Below are 13,073 nucleotides of genomic sequence, written 5' to 3' on the forward strand. Positions count from 1 at the left end.
GCATTTTAGGCAACAGGAAGTCAGGCGTATGCACACTAGCGTCGTTTGGCTTGATAACCATGGCGGACTAGCTATACGGACTCTGCTCCGAAGATTTCCCCTCGGAGTAAACGGAGCCAAGAGCTTAGTTTAACGGCATTTTCCCTCGCTTAAGAGCGCACTGCTGTGTTTAGATGGAGACAGGTGTGGACAATATTGGCGACAGACGCACTTGTCCCCCCTCTAAAAGTATACAGCAAAGGAGACTAACTTTTTTGATGTCGCTTTTAATTTCTCAATACAGCGTCCATCAGCTGCCGTGACTGAGAGGTAATGAGGTGAAGAAACATGCAGCAGGCAATGTGTCGAGAACATTGTCACAACTTGTTTATAAAGTCTTTAGTTTGTTTACTGGGATGCTGACTCCTCCTTTATCTAACTACAAACTGTATCAGTGTTCAAATAACATCAGTACTAGCTAAAATGTTTTGTCATCTCATCCAATTGAACACTGACTGTGAAGATTGTGTATTCGATGTGAGAGTTATCACTCCGTTTTTTTGGTGTTGTTGGCCAAACTGTTGTACTGAATCACTAGGGAGGTGTTGGAGAAGAACAAAGCTTGTTTATTAGACTTCATCTTTTTTAGCCAAACTGCTTTGTGTTTTATATTGATATCAAAAAGTGCCTCAAATATGAGCCCTCCTTTAAGGCAACACTTGCCTTAACCGTAAAAAGTTAAAATTCAAGGCCTGTAGTAATAATAATAATAATAATAATAATTTACCATCACTTTTATCTTGCAAATAAAGACATGACCTTCTAACTTTGCTACAGTGCGTGTTTTCTTGAATTCAACAGTGTTTCTCACCTGCTTTGACCCTGTGATGTGTTATTTTTAGGGGCGTCCCGATTAGACGTTTTCACTTCCGATATTAGAGACTTGAGTATTGGCCGATACGGACATTGATCCAACACGATATCAACATGAATCATTTTGCAGTGTGGAATGTTAGAAAAGGTTTGATTAAGTGAAATTAGTCAAACATAGAACAAAGGTGGGTATAAAAAACACTAACATGATTGTGGGGGGGGGGCGTGGCCTGCGGACCGGCTTCGAGATCAGCGGCATCGCCTGTCGCTCTGTTGAAGGCAGCAGTCGGGAAGGACAGGGGAGAGTTGTTGTTGGCGATGGCGGTTGGTGACACTCTGAGAAAAACCATATATGTGCTCGAGCGAGAAGGAGACGGGCAGAGAATGACTGGAAAAGGTCCCAACGAACATTTATTGAAAAAAAAAATTATTGTTCGCCAAGATGAACGCAGCTGTCATGTCCGTCATTGGTGGTCCAAGGAACCCGGAGGAAGAGGTCCTCCACAATGATATTTAATATTAACCGTCTGGAATAGACGTCTTTAATTGATTTGTAGGTGACATCTGGTGGCCTTGAGGTGGCGACTTGTCCAGGGTGTACCCCGCCTACCGCCCGCATGCAGCTGAGATAGGCTCCAGCGACCCCGAAAGGAACAAACGGTAGAAAATGGATGAATGGATAGATCTGGTGGCCTCAAAAATGTTTCTAATTAAGCTCATTATGCAGAAATTTGAATGATGCGGACACGATTGTTACTGGAACATTTATAATACGCTTCTGCTTTGGAGACATTGTATGTGTCGCTAATATGCAACTATATTTGATACTTGTTTTATCCTCAAATGTTGTGTTTTAGACTGCAATATTATTCATTTAGGACTTACTGCGTATGTCTAGTTTGTGTCGCTAGTTATTAATGAAAACATACATAATAATTGATAATAAAAAACGCCTGTAGGAGACACACTTGTTTTATACCATTAAATGGTGTCTGCATGTGATTGGCCACCTCAACATTGCACAGGTCGGGTCGCGCGGTGGGTTTAAATTATAGTAATCACATTCACCTACGGTGGCTTGTGGCCTGGATAATGGTGGGGTCGTGTGCTTGTTTGCTGTTGTGGAGGGGGGCGTGGCCCGCGGGCCTGCCGCGGAACGGGGTGTGCAAGGACCGGCCTCGAAGACAACGACAGGTGAGTAGATGGACCAGGTGGGCCTTGTTATCTAATCACCTGTCGCCTTTATTAGCAGCAGCCGGGTTGAGACACGGCAGTTGGAGTTGGAGTGGGAGCCAGAGAGAGAGAGACAGAGAGAGAGAGAGAGACGGACTGAGAAAAAAGACAATTTGCTGGAAAGCAAAAGCCTAGCACGACTTATGAAAATAAAACAGTGTTGTACCCTGAAATCCGGGCTCTCGTGGCAGTGTGTGGTGGTCCGAAGAACCCACTAGAGGGCAACCTCTACAGCTGTCATTACCAATATTTTGGCATGTTCGTCATTTTCATCTTCATCCTTGTCATCGTCAATACCCTTGTTCTCAATTTAATCATCAGACTATAAGCCGCAGATATGTACGTTTTGAAATGAGTTTATTTACAAACCCCGTTTCCATATGAGTTGGGAAATTGTGTTAGATGTAAATATAAACGGAATACAATGATTTGCAAATCATTTTCAACCCATATTCAGTTGAATATGCTACAAAGACAACATATTTGATGTTCAAACTGATAAACTTTTTTTTTTTTTTTGCAAACAATCATTAACTTTAGTATTTGATGCCAGCAACACGTGACAAAGAAGTTGGGAAAGGTGGCAATAAATACTGATAAAGTTGAGGAATGCTCATCAAACACTTATTTGGAACATCCCACAGGTGAACAGGCAAATTGGGAACAGGTGGGTGCCATGATTGGGTATAAAAGTAGATTCCATGAAATGCTCAGTCATTCACAAACAAGGATGGGGCGAGGGTCACCACTTTGTCAACAAATGCGTGAGCAAATTGTTGAACAGTTTAAGAAAAACCTTTCTCAACCAGATATTGCAAGGAATTTAGGGATTTCACCATCTACGCTCCGTAATATCATCAAAGGGTTCAGAGAATCTGGAGAAATCACTGCACGTAAGCAGCTAAGCCCGTGACCTTCGATCCCTCAGGCTGTACTGCATCAACAAGCGACAACAGTGTGTAAAGGATATCACCACATGGGCTCAGGAACACTTCAGAGACCCACTGTCAGTAACTACAGTTGGTCGCTACATCTGTAAGTGCAAGTTAAAACTCTCCTATGCAAGGCGAAAACCGTTTATCAACAACACCCAGAAACGCCGTCGGCTTCGCTGGGCCTGAGCTCATCTAAGATGGACTGATACAAAGTGGAAAAGTGTTCTGTGGTCTGACGAGTCCACATTTCAAATTGTTTTTGGAAACTGTGGACGTCGTGTCCTCCGGACCAAAGAGGAAAAGAACCATCCGGATTGTTATAGGCGCAAAGTTGAAAAGCCAGCATGTGTGATGGTATGGGGGTGTATTAGTGCCCAAGACATGGGTAACTTACACATCTGTGAAGGCACCATTAATGCTGAAAGGTACAGTACATACAGGTTTTGGAGCAACATATGTTGCCATCCAAGCAACGTTACCATGGACGCCCCTGCTTATTTCAGCAAGACAATGCCAAGCCACGTGTTACATCAACGTGGCTTCATAGTAAAAGAGTGCGGGTACTAGACTGGCCTGCCTGTAGTCCAGACCTGTCTCCCATTGAAAATGTGTGGCGCATTATGAAGCCTAAAATAGCACAACGGAGACCCCCGGACTGTTGAACAACTTAAGCTGTACATCAAGCAAGAATGGGAAAGAATTCCACCTGAGAAGCTTAAAAAATGTGTCTCCTCAGTTCCCAAACGTTTACTGAGTGTTGTTAAAAGGAAAGGTCATGTAACACAGTGGTGAACATGCCCTTTCCCAACTACTTTGGCACGTGTTGCAGCCATGAAATTCTAAGTTAAATATTATTTGCAAAAAAAAATAAAGTTTATGAGTTTGAACATCAAATATGTTGTCTTTGTAGTGCATTCAATTGAATATGGATTGAAAAGGATTTGCAAATCATTGTATTCCGGAGCTCAAAAGTAAAGCCGCTGCTCCTCCACATCGAGAGCAGCCAGATGAGGTGGTTCGGGCATCTGGTCAGGATGCCACCTGAACGCCTCCTTAGGGAGGTGTTTAGGGCATGTCTAACCGGTAGGAGGCCACGGGGAAGACCCAGGACACGTTGGGAAGACTATGTCTCCCGGCTGGCCTGGGAACGCCTCGGGATCCCCCGGGAGGAGCTGGACGAAGTGGCTGGGGAGAGGAAAGTCTGGGCTTCCCTGCTTAGGCTGCTGCCCCCGCGACCCGACCTCGGATAAGTGGAAGAAGATGGATGGATGGACGGATGTATTCCGTTTGTATTTACATCTAACACAATTTCCCAATTCATATGGAAACGGGGTTTGTACTTACCTTAATTGTTACCAGACGGCGTCTGTGATGCGGCAGTAAAAGGGCTGATCAAACAAAACAGAAGTCATCGTCATGGACCCACTAGCTGCGGAAGACAGCTCTACAATCAGCTAAACGGACTCGAAAACTCCACGGTGAAGTTTTGGTGAATTTACTGTGGAATTTGTGAAATTGAAACAATACAAAAAAGAATGTCATTGTAAGTTAATAATACTAACACAGGCACTTGTAAAAGTGTTAGCATATTAGCTAATGCCAACAACACTAACTTGATAACATTACAATAGCCTGAATTGATTAACGTTAAGTTGAAAAACTTATTCGGGTGTTACCATTTAGTGGTCAACTGTACGGAATATTTAGACTTAGACTTCCTTTTTATTGTCATTCAAATTTGAACTTTACAGTACAGATAAGAATGAAATTTCGTTACATAAGCTCATGGTAGTGCAGGATAAAAAAGCAATAAGGTGCATATATAAATAAATAAATATATATAAATAAAATATATCATATATATATAAAATAAATAAATATATATAAATAAATAAATATATTACTGTACAGATAAATATGTACTGTACTGTGCAATCTACTAATAAAAGTCTCAATCAATCAATCAAAAAACGTACGAATATGCATGAAAACCCTCCTCCAGACAACACACATCGGGACGGTTTGGTAAGTATGACCTGTTTTAGTTACAACGTAAAGTAAAAGTTACAAATGTTGCATGGAGTGACGAATAAAGAACCCTTTCGGGAAGAAACGTTACGGACAGTTTTACTTCCGGTTCAAGGCAAAAAAACATTTTTTAACCCGCTACACCTGCAGTGAGCAAACTCGTCCAACAGATGGCGCCATAGAACAAACAATGACCCACCTTTTCAGCGTCTCTGCTTGTGTTTAATGAAACTATTGAACACAAAACTCCGTTAAAAATAGACGCTTACAGTCCAGAATTTGCGGTACTTGTTTCTTTGTTCATACGAGTGCAATAAAGACACCGCAAGTGTATATTTTGAGGCAGACGCGCCATCATTGTCATCCTCCGCGGTGTACGGCTGGCATTTTGAATTTGCATGCCGCAATACAGCCCTTGTCACTTTGTCACAAAAGCTGACATGTAAGCATTTTTTTTTTACATTTACAACTTTTCAGACTATTCTATTTGATTGACATGTTACACTAATGGTATGGAAGTGTCAAGTCGTGACATTTATGCCTTTTTTTTTTTTTTTTAAATTGTGCCTGCTTTCATTTTTACGCCACTACTAAATCTTGTGAAAGGTTGAGTGCGAGATTTTTTTTTCTCCTCAAATTACTCACGTCACAACTCGAGGAAGTATTTGTCAGGAAAATAACAGCATAGGTTGTGTTTTGACAAATGATCACACTTTTTGAGCAAAGCTGTTCAGGAGAAGCGGATAAAGAGGAGTACAATTTGAACGTCATTTAACGTGACTGACTTTATGTATTTATTAACACAGGCAGAGTGTCTGTAGTTTATAGTTTCTTGGCATTGGGAAGCTCTTTGGAAATGGCACAAAGCCACCTCTTCTTTTGGAAGATATTGGTTTGATCTAGAGAGGTCCGATAATACCGGACTGCCGATATTATCGGCCGATAAATGCTTTAAAATGTAATATCGGAAATTATCGGTATCGGTTTCAAAAAGTAAAATGTATGACTTCTTAAAACGCCGCTGTACGGAGTGGTACACGGACGTAGGGAGAAGTACAGAGCAGTTGCGTCTCCCAGTCATACTTGCCAACCCTCCCCATTTTCCCGGGAGACTCCCGAATTTCAGTGCCCCACCCGAAAATCTCCCGGGGCAACCATTCTCCCGATTTCCACCCAGACAACAATATTGGAGGCGTGCCGGCCCAATCACATAATATCTACGGCTTTTCACACACACACAAGTGAATGCAATCCATACTTGGTCAAGAGCCATACAGGTCACACTGAGGGTGGCCTTATAAACAACTTTAACACTGTTACAAAAATGTGCCACACTGTGAACCCACAAGAACAAGAATGACAAACACATTTCGGGAGAACACCCGCGCCGTAACACAACATAAACACAACAGAACAAATACCCAGAATCCCCTTGCAGCACCAACTCTTCCGGAACGCTACAATATACAACCCCCGCTACTCCCTAGCCCCCCACCTCAACCCCGCCCACCTCAACGTGAGTTGTGTGGTCCTCTGTGTTTTTAAAATTGTGATTTCTATTTACTGTTTTAATTGGTTTTACCCTTTAAAATCGTTTTTAATCATATTTATTTTATATTGGTTTTATATGTATTAATTTTTTTGTTTTTATTCAGTCATTGGTGGAGCTAAGGATAATATTTGAATATTGTTTTTAATAATGTTGTGCAGCACTTTGGAAACGTGTTGTTTAAATGTGCTATATAAATAAAGTGGATTGGATTGGATTGAACCTCCTCATGCTCTCTCAGGGAGAGCATGTCCCAAATTCCAAGCTGCTGTTTTGAGGCATGTTAAAAAAAAAAAAAGCACTTTGTGACTTCAATTATAAATATGGCAGTGCCATGTTGGCATTTTTTTTTTCTCCATAACTTGAGTTGATTTATTTTGGAAAACCTTGTTACATTGTTTAATGCATCCAGCGGGGCATCACAACAAAATTAGGCATAATAATGCGTTAATTCCACGATTGTATAAATCGGTATCAGTTGATATCGGAATCGGTAATTAAGAGTTGGACAATATCGGAATATCGGCAAAAAAGCCATCATCGGACATCTATACAGGTCACACTGAGGGTGGCCGTATAAACAACTTTAACACTGTTACAAATATGCGCCACACTGTGAACCCACAAGAACAAGAATGACAAACACATTTCGGGAGAACACCCGCGCCGTAACACAACATAAACACAACAGAACAAATACCCAGAATCCCCTTGCAGCACTAACTCTTCCGGGACGCTACATTATACACCCCCCGGTTTGATCAGAATACACTTTGCTGTGAAAAACAATAGCTGGTAGATGTCCAATAACTGCCATCTCCCTTCAAATATAATGACATTTGAATGGCGTGCAAAACCCTCAGTAACTCTCACACGCGGATGTTTTGAAATGTCACTCCTATCGCCTTAATGGAGGCGACGGAGACATTTCAGAGTCCGGCAATAACACACACAAAGCAAAGCAGACGACTTCATTCAGTCAGAGTTTTCTTTTTCCACAGCTGCTCACCCAAAACCACAACGGCCCCCACGGCCCCCAGCGGGTGCTGAAAAACAAACGCAATAGTTTGTGTTTTGCTTTTCTGTTTCATTACCTCGGGGGACTGTCTTGTTTTGCACTTCAAATTGTTACACATGGTTAGTTTGAATCCATGGCTTCCTCATGTGTGTGTTTTATACCCCCAGGGTTATTTGTTATGATGCATCTTCAGCCCCGCCCACTTTACCCCGTGTCCAGCCACTCGGCTCCTTGCCTGTCACTTCTGTCTCCCATCAGTGTCTAGTTTATGTTCTTTATCTATTATCTTTCATTGGTTTTCTTTGTATTAATCTTTTTGTTTTACAGTATTTTTTTTAATCATGAGGGGCACCGGGTTATAAGGCACACTGTAGATAAACGGGTCTATTTTTTTTATACTAAATGCACAACGGGTTGTAAGAAGCATTGTATTACGGCATTTATAACACCTCTTTGTGGTCTACATACTGTATTTTTCGGACTAAAAGGCGCACTTAAAATCCTTTTATTTTCTCAAAAAATCGACAGCGCGCCTTATAACCCGCTGCGCCTAATGTACGGAATAATTCCGGTTGTGCTTACCGACTTCAAAGCTATTTTATTCGGTACGCGGTGTAATGATACGTGTGACCAGTAGATGGCAGTTACATAAGAGATACGTGTAGACTGCAAGATGACGCCAGTAAACAACACCAAAACTTTAAATGTTCCATTGATAATATAGAACATTACACACGGCGCTCAAAAATCTTGTCAAAATGTTTTAGTACGACTGACCATAGTCAGACGCACTGTGCTTCAACATACGGGTATTATTATGGTGTGTGTATAAGTACCGCAAAATGGCACCTATCAGGAGACATACTATCTGGCATTTTGTTTTGCAATATTACGCAAAAACAACTTTTCTTACCTTCTGGTACCTGCTGATGTGTATTTGGGATCTACGCAAGTCCTGAAAATTTGCCCGCGTCTTTTTGTTTTACAATATTTTTTTATCCATGAGGGGCACCGTGTTATAAGGCACACCGTTGATAAACGGGTCTATTTTTTTTTTTTATACAAAAGGCACAACGGATTGTAAGAAGCATTGTATTACGACATTTATAACACCGCTTTGTGGTCTACATACTGTATTTTTCGGACTGTAAGGCACACTTAAAATCCTTTTATTTTCTCAAAAAATCGACAGCGCGCCTTATAACCCGCTGCGCCTAATGTACGGAATAATTCCGGTTGTGCTGACCGACTTCAAAGCTATTTTATTCGGTACACGGTGTAATGATACGTGTGACCAGTAGATGGCAGTCACATAAGAAATACATGTAGACTGCAAGATGACGCCAGTAAACAACACCAAAACTTTAAATGTTTCATTGATAATATAGAACATTACACACGGCGCTCAAAAATCTTGTCAAAATGTTTTAGTACGACTGACCATAGTCAGACGCACTGTGCTTCAACATACGGGTATTATTATGGTGTGTGTATAAGTACCGCAAAATGGCACCTATTAGGAGACATATTATCTGGCATTTTGTTTTGCAATATTACGCAAAAACAACTTTTCTTACCTTCTGGTACCTGCTGATGTGTATTTGGGATCTACGTAAGTCCTGAAAATTTGCCCGCGTCTTTTTGTTTTACAGTATTTTTTTTAACCATGAGGGGCACCGTGTTATAAGGCACCCTGTTGATAAACGGGTCTATTTTTTTTTATACAAAAGGCACAACGGATTGTAAGAAGCATTGTATTACGACATTTATAACACCTCCTTGTGGTCTACATACTGTATTTTTCGGACTATAAGGCGCACTTAAAATCCTTTTATTTTCTCAAAAATCGACAGCGCGCCTTATAACCCGGTGCGCCTAATGTACGGAATAATTCTGGTTGTGCTTACCGACTTCAAAGCTATTTTATTCGGTACGCGGTGTAATGATATGTGTGAGCAGTAGATGGCAGTCACATAAGAGATACGTGTAGACTGCAAGATGACGCCAGTAAACAACACCAAAACTTTAAATGTTTCATTGATAACATAGAACATTACACAAGGCGCTCAAAAATCTTGTCAAAATGTTTTAGTACGACTGACCATAGTCAGACGCACTGTGCTTCAACATACGGGTATTATTATGGTGTGTGTATAAGTACCGCAAAATGGCACCTATTAGGAGACATACTATCTGGCATTTTGTTTTGCAATATTACACAAAAACAACTTTTCTTACCTTCTGGTACCTGCTGATGTGTATTTGGGATCTACGCAAGTCCTGAAAATTTGCCCGCGTCTTTTTGTTTTACAGTATTTTTTTTATCCATGAGGGGCACCGTGTTATAAGGCACACTGTTGATAAACGGGTCTATTTTTTTAATACAAAAGGCACAACGGATTGTAAGAAGCATTGTATTACGACATTTATAACACCTCCTTGTGGTCTACATTCTGTATTTTTCAGACTAAAAGGCGCACTTAAAATCCTTTTATTTTCTCAAAAAATCGACAACGCGCCTTATAACCCGGTGCGCCTGATGTACGGAATCATTCTGGCTGTGCTTACCGACTTCAAAGCTATTTTATTCGGTACACGGTGTAATGATAAGTGTAACCAGTAGATGGCAGTTACATAAGAGATACGTGTAGACTGCAAGATGACGCCAGTAAACAACATCAAAACTTTAAATGTTTCATTGATAATATAGAACATTACACACGGCACTCAAAAATCTTGTCAAAATGTTTTAGTACGACTGACCATAGTCAGACGCACTGTGCTTCAACATACGGGTATTATTATGGTGTGTGTAAAAGTACCGCAAAATGGCACCTATTAGGAGACATACTATCTGGCATTTTGTTTTGCAATATTACGCAAAAACAACTTTTCTTACCTTCTGGTACCTGCTGATGTGTATTTGGGATCTACGTAAGTCCTGAAAATTTGCCCGCGTCTTTTTGTTTTACAGTATTTTTTTTATCCATGAGGGGCACCGTTTTATAAGGCACACTGTCAATAAACGGGTCTATTTTTTTTTATACAAAAGGCTCAACGGATTGTAAGAAGCATTGTAGTACGACATTTATAACACCTTTTTGTGGTCTACATACTGCATTTTTCGGACTATAAGGCGCACTTAAAATCCTTTTATTTTCTCAAAAATCGACAGCGCGCCTTATAACCCGCTGCGCCTAATGTACGGAATCATTCTGGTTGTGCTTACCGACTTCAAAGCTATTTTATTCGGTACACGGTGTAATGATAAGTGTAACCAGTAGATGGCAGTTACATAAGAGATACGTGTAGACTGCAAGATGACGCCAGTAAACAACATCAAAACTTTAAATGTTTCATTGATAATATAGAACATTACACACGGCACTCAAAAATCTTGTCAAAATGTTTTAGTACGACTGACCATAGTCAGACGCACTGTGCTTCAACATACGGGTATTATTATGGTGTGTGTATAAGTACCGCAAAATGGCACCTATTAGGAGACATACTATCTGGCATTTTGTTTTGCAATATTACACAAAAACAACTTTTCTTACCTTCTGGTACCTGCTGATGTGTATTTGGGATCTACGCAAGTCCTGAAAATTTGCCCGCGTCTTTTTGTTTTACAGTATTTTTTTTATCCATGAGGGGCACCGTGTTATAAGGCACACTGTTGATAAACGGGTCTATTTTTTTAATACAAAAGGCACAACGGATTGTAAGAAGCATTGTATTACGACATTTATAACACCTCCTTGTGGTCTACATTCTGTATTTTTCAGACTAAAAGGCGCACTTAAAATCCTTTTATTTTCTCAAAAAATCGACGACGCGCCTTATAACCCGGTGCGCCTGATGTACGGAATCATTCTGGCTGTGCTTACCGACTTCAAAGCTATTTTATTCGGTACACGGTGTAATGATAAGTGTAACCAGTAGATGGCAGTTACATAAGAGATACGTGTAGACTGCAAGATGACGCCAGTAAACAACATCAAAACTTTAAATGTTTCATTGATAATATAGAACATTACACACGGCACTCAAAAATCTTGTCAAAATGTTTTAGTACGACTGACCATAGTCAGACGCACTGTGCTTCAACATACGGGTATTAATATGGTGTGTGTATAAGTACCGCAAAATGGCACCTATTAGGAGACATACTATCTGGCATTTTGTTTTGCAATATTACGCAAAAACAACTTTTCTTACCTTCTGGTACCTGCTGATGTGTATTTGGGATCTACGTAAGTCCTGAAAATTTGCCCGCGTCTTTTTGTTTTACAGTATTTTTTTTAACCATGAGGGGCACCGTGTTATAAGGCACACTGTTGATAAACGGGTCTATTTTTTTTTTTATACAAAAGGCACAACGGATTGTAAGAAGCATTGTATTACGACATTTATAACACCTCCTTGTGGTCTACATACTGTATTTTTCGGACTAAAAGGCGCACTTAAAATCCTTTTATTTTCTCAAAAAAATAGACAACGCGCCTTATAACCCGGTGCGCCTAATGTACGGAATCATTCTGGTTGTGCTTACCGACTTCAAACTATTTTATTCGGTACGCGGTGTAATGATATGTGTGAGCAGTAGATGGCAGTCTTATAAGAGATACGTGTAGACTGCAAGATGACGCCAGTAAACAACACCAAAACTTTAAATGTTTCATTGATAATATAGAACATTACACACGGCGCTCAAAAATCTTGTCAAAATGTTTTAGTACGACTGACCATAGTCAGACGCACTGTGCTTCAACATACGGGTATTATTATGGTGTGTGTATAAGTACCGCAAAATGGCACCTATTAGGAGACATACTATCTGGCATTTTGTTTTGCAATATTACGCAAAAACAACTTTTCTTACCTTCTGGTACCTGCTGATGTGTATTTGGGATCTACGCAAGTCCTGAAAATTTGCCCGCGTCTTTTTGTTTTACAGTATTTTTTTTAACCATGAGGGGCACCGTGTTATAAGGCACACTGTCGATAAACGGGTCTATTTTTTTTTTTATACAAAAGGCACAACGGATTGTAAGAAGCATTGTAGTACGACATTTATAACACCTTTTTGTGGTCTACATACTGCATTTTTCGGACTATAAGGCGCACTTAAAATCCTTTTATTTTCTCAAAAATCGACAGCGCGCCTTATAACCCGCTGCGCCTAATGTACGGAATCATTCTGGTTGTGCTTACCGACTTCAAAGCTATTTTATTCGGTACACGGTGTAATGATAAGTGTAACCAGTAGATGGCAGTTACATAAGAGATACGTGTAGACTGCAAGATGACGCCAGTAAACAACACCAAAACTTTAAAATAATTAATTGATAATATAGAACATTACACACGGCGCTCAAAAATCTTGTCAAAATGTTTAAGTACGACTTTGGTAAGCTACGAAACCGCACCGTTTGATGGATAGTCGGAGCATTAT

This window comes from Nerophis lumbriciformis, linkage group LG20 (assembly GCF_033978685.3).
Source record: "Nerophis lumbriciformis linkage group LG20, RoL_Nlum_v2.1, whole genome shotgun sequence".
NCBI classification, from domain to species: Eukaryota; Metazoa; Chordata; class Actinopteri; order Syngnathiformes; family Syngnathidae; genus Nerophis; species Nerophis lumbriciformis.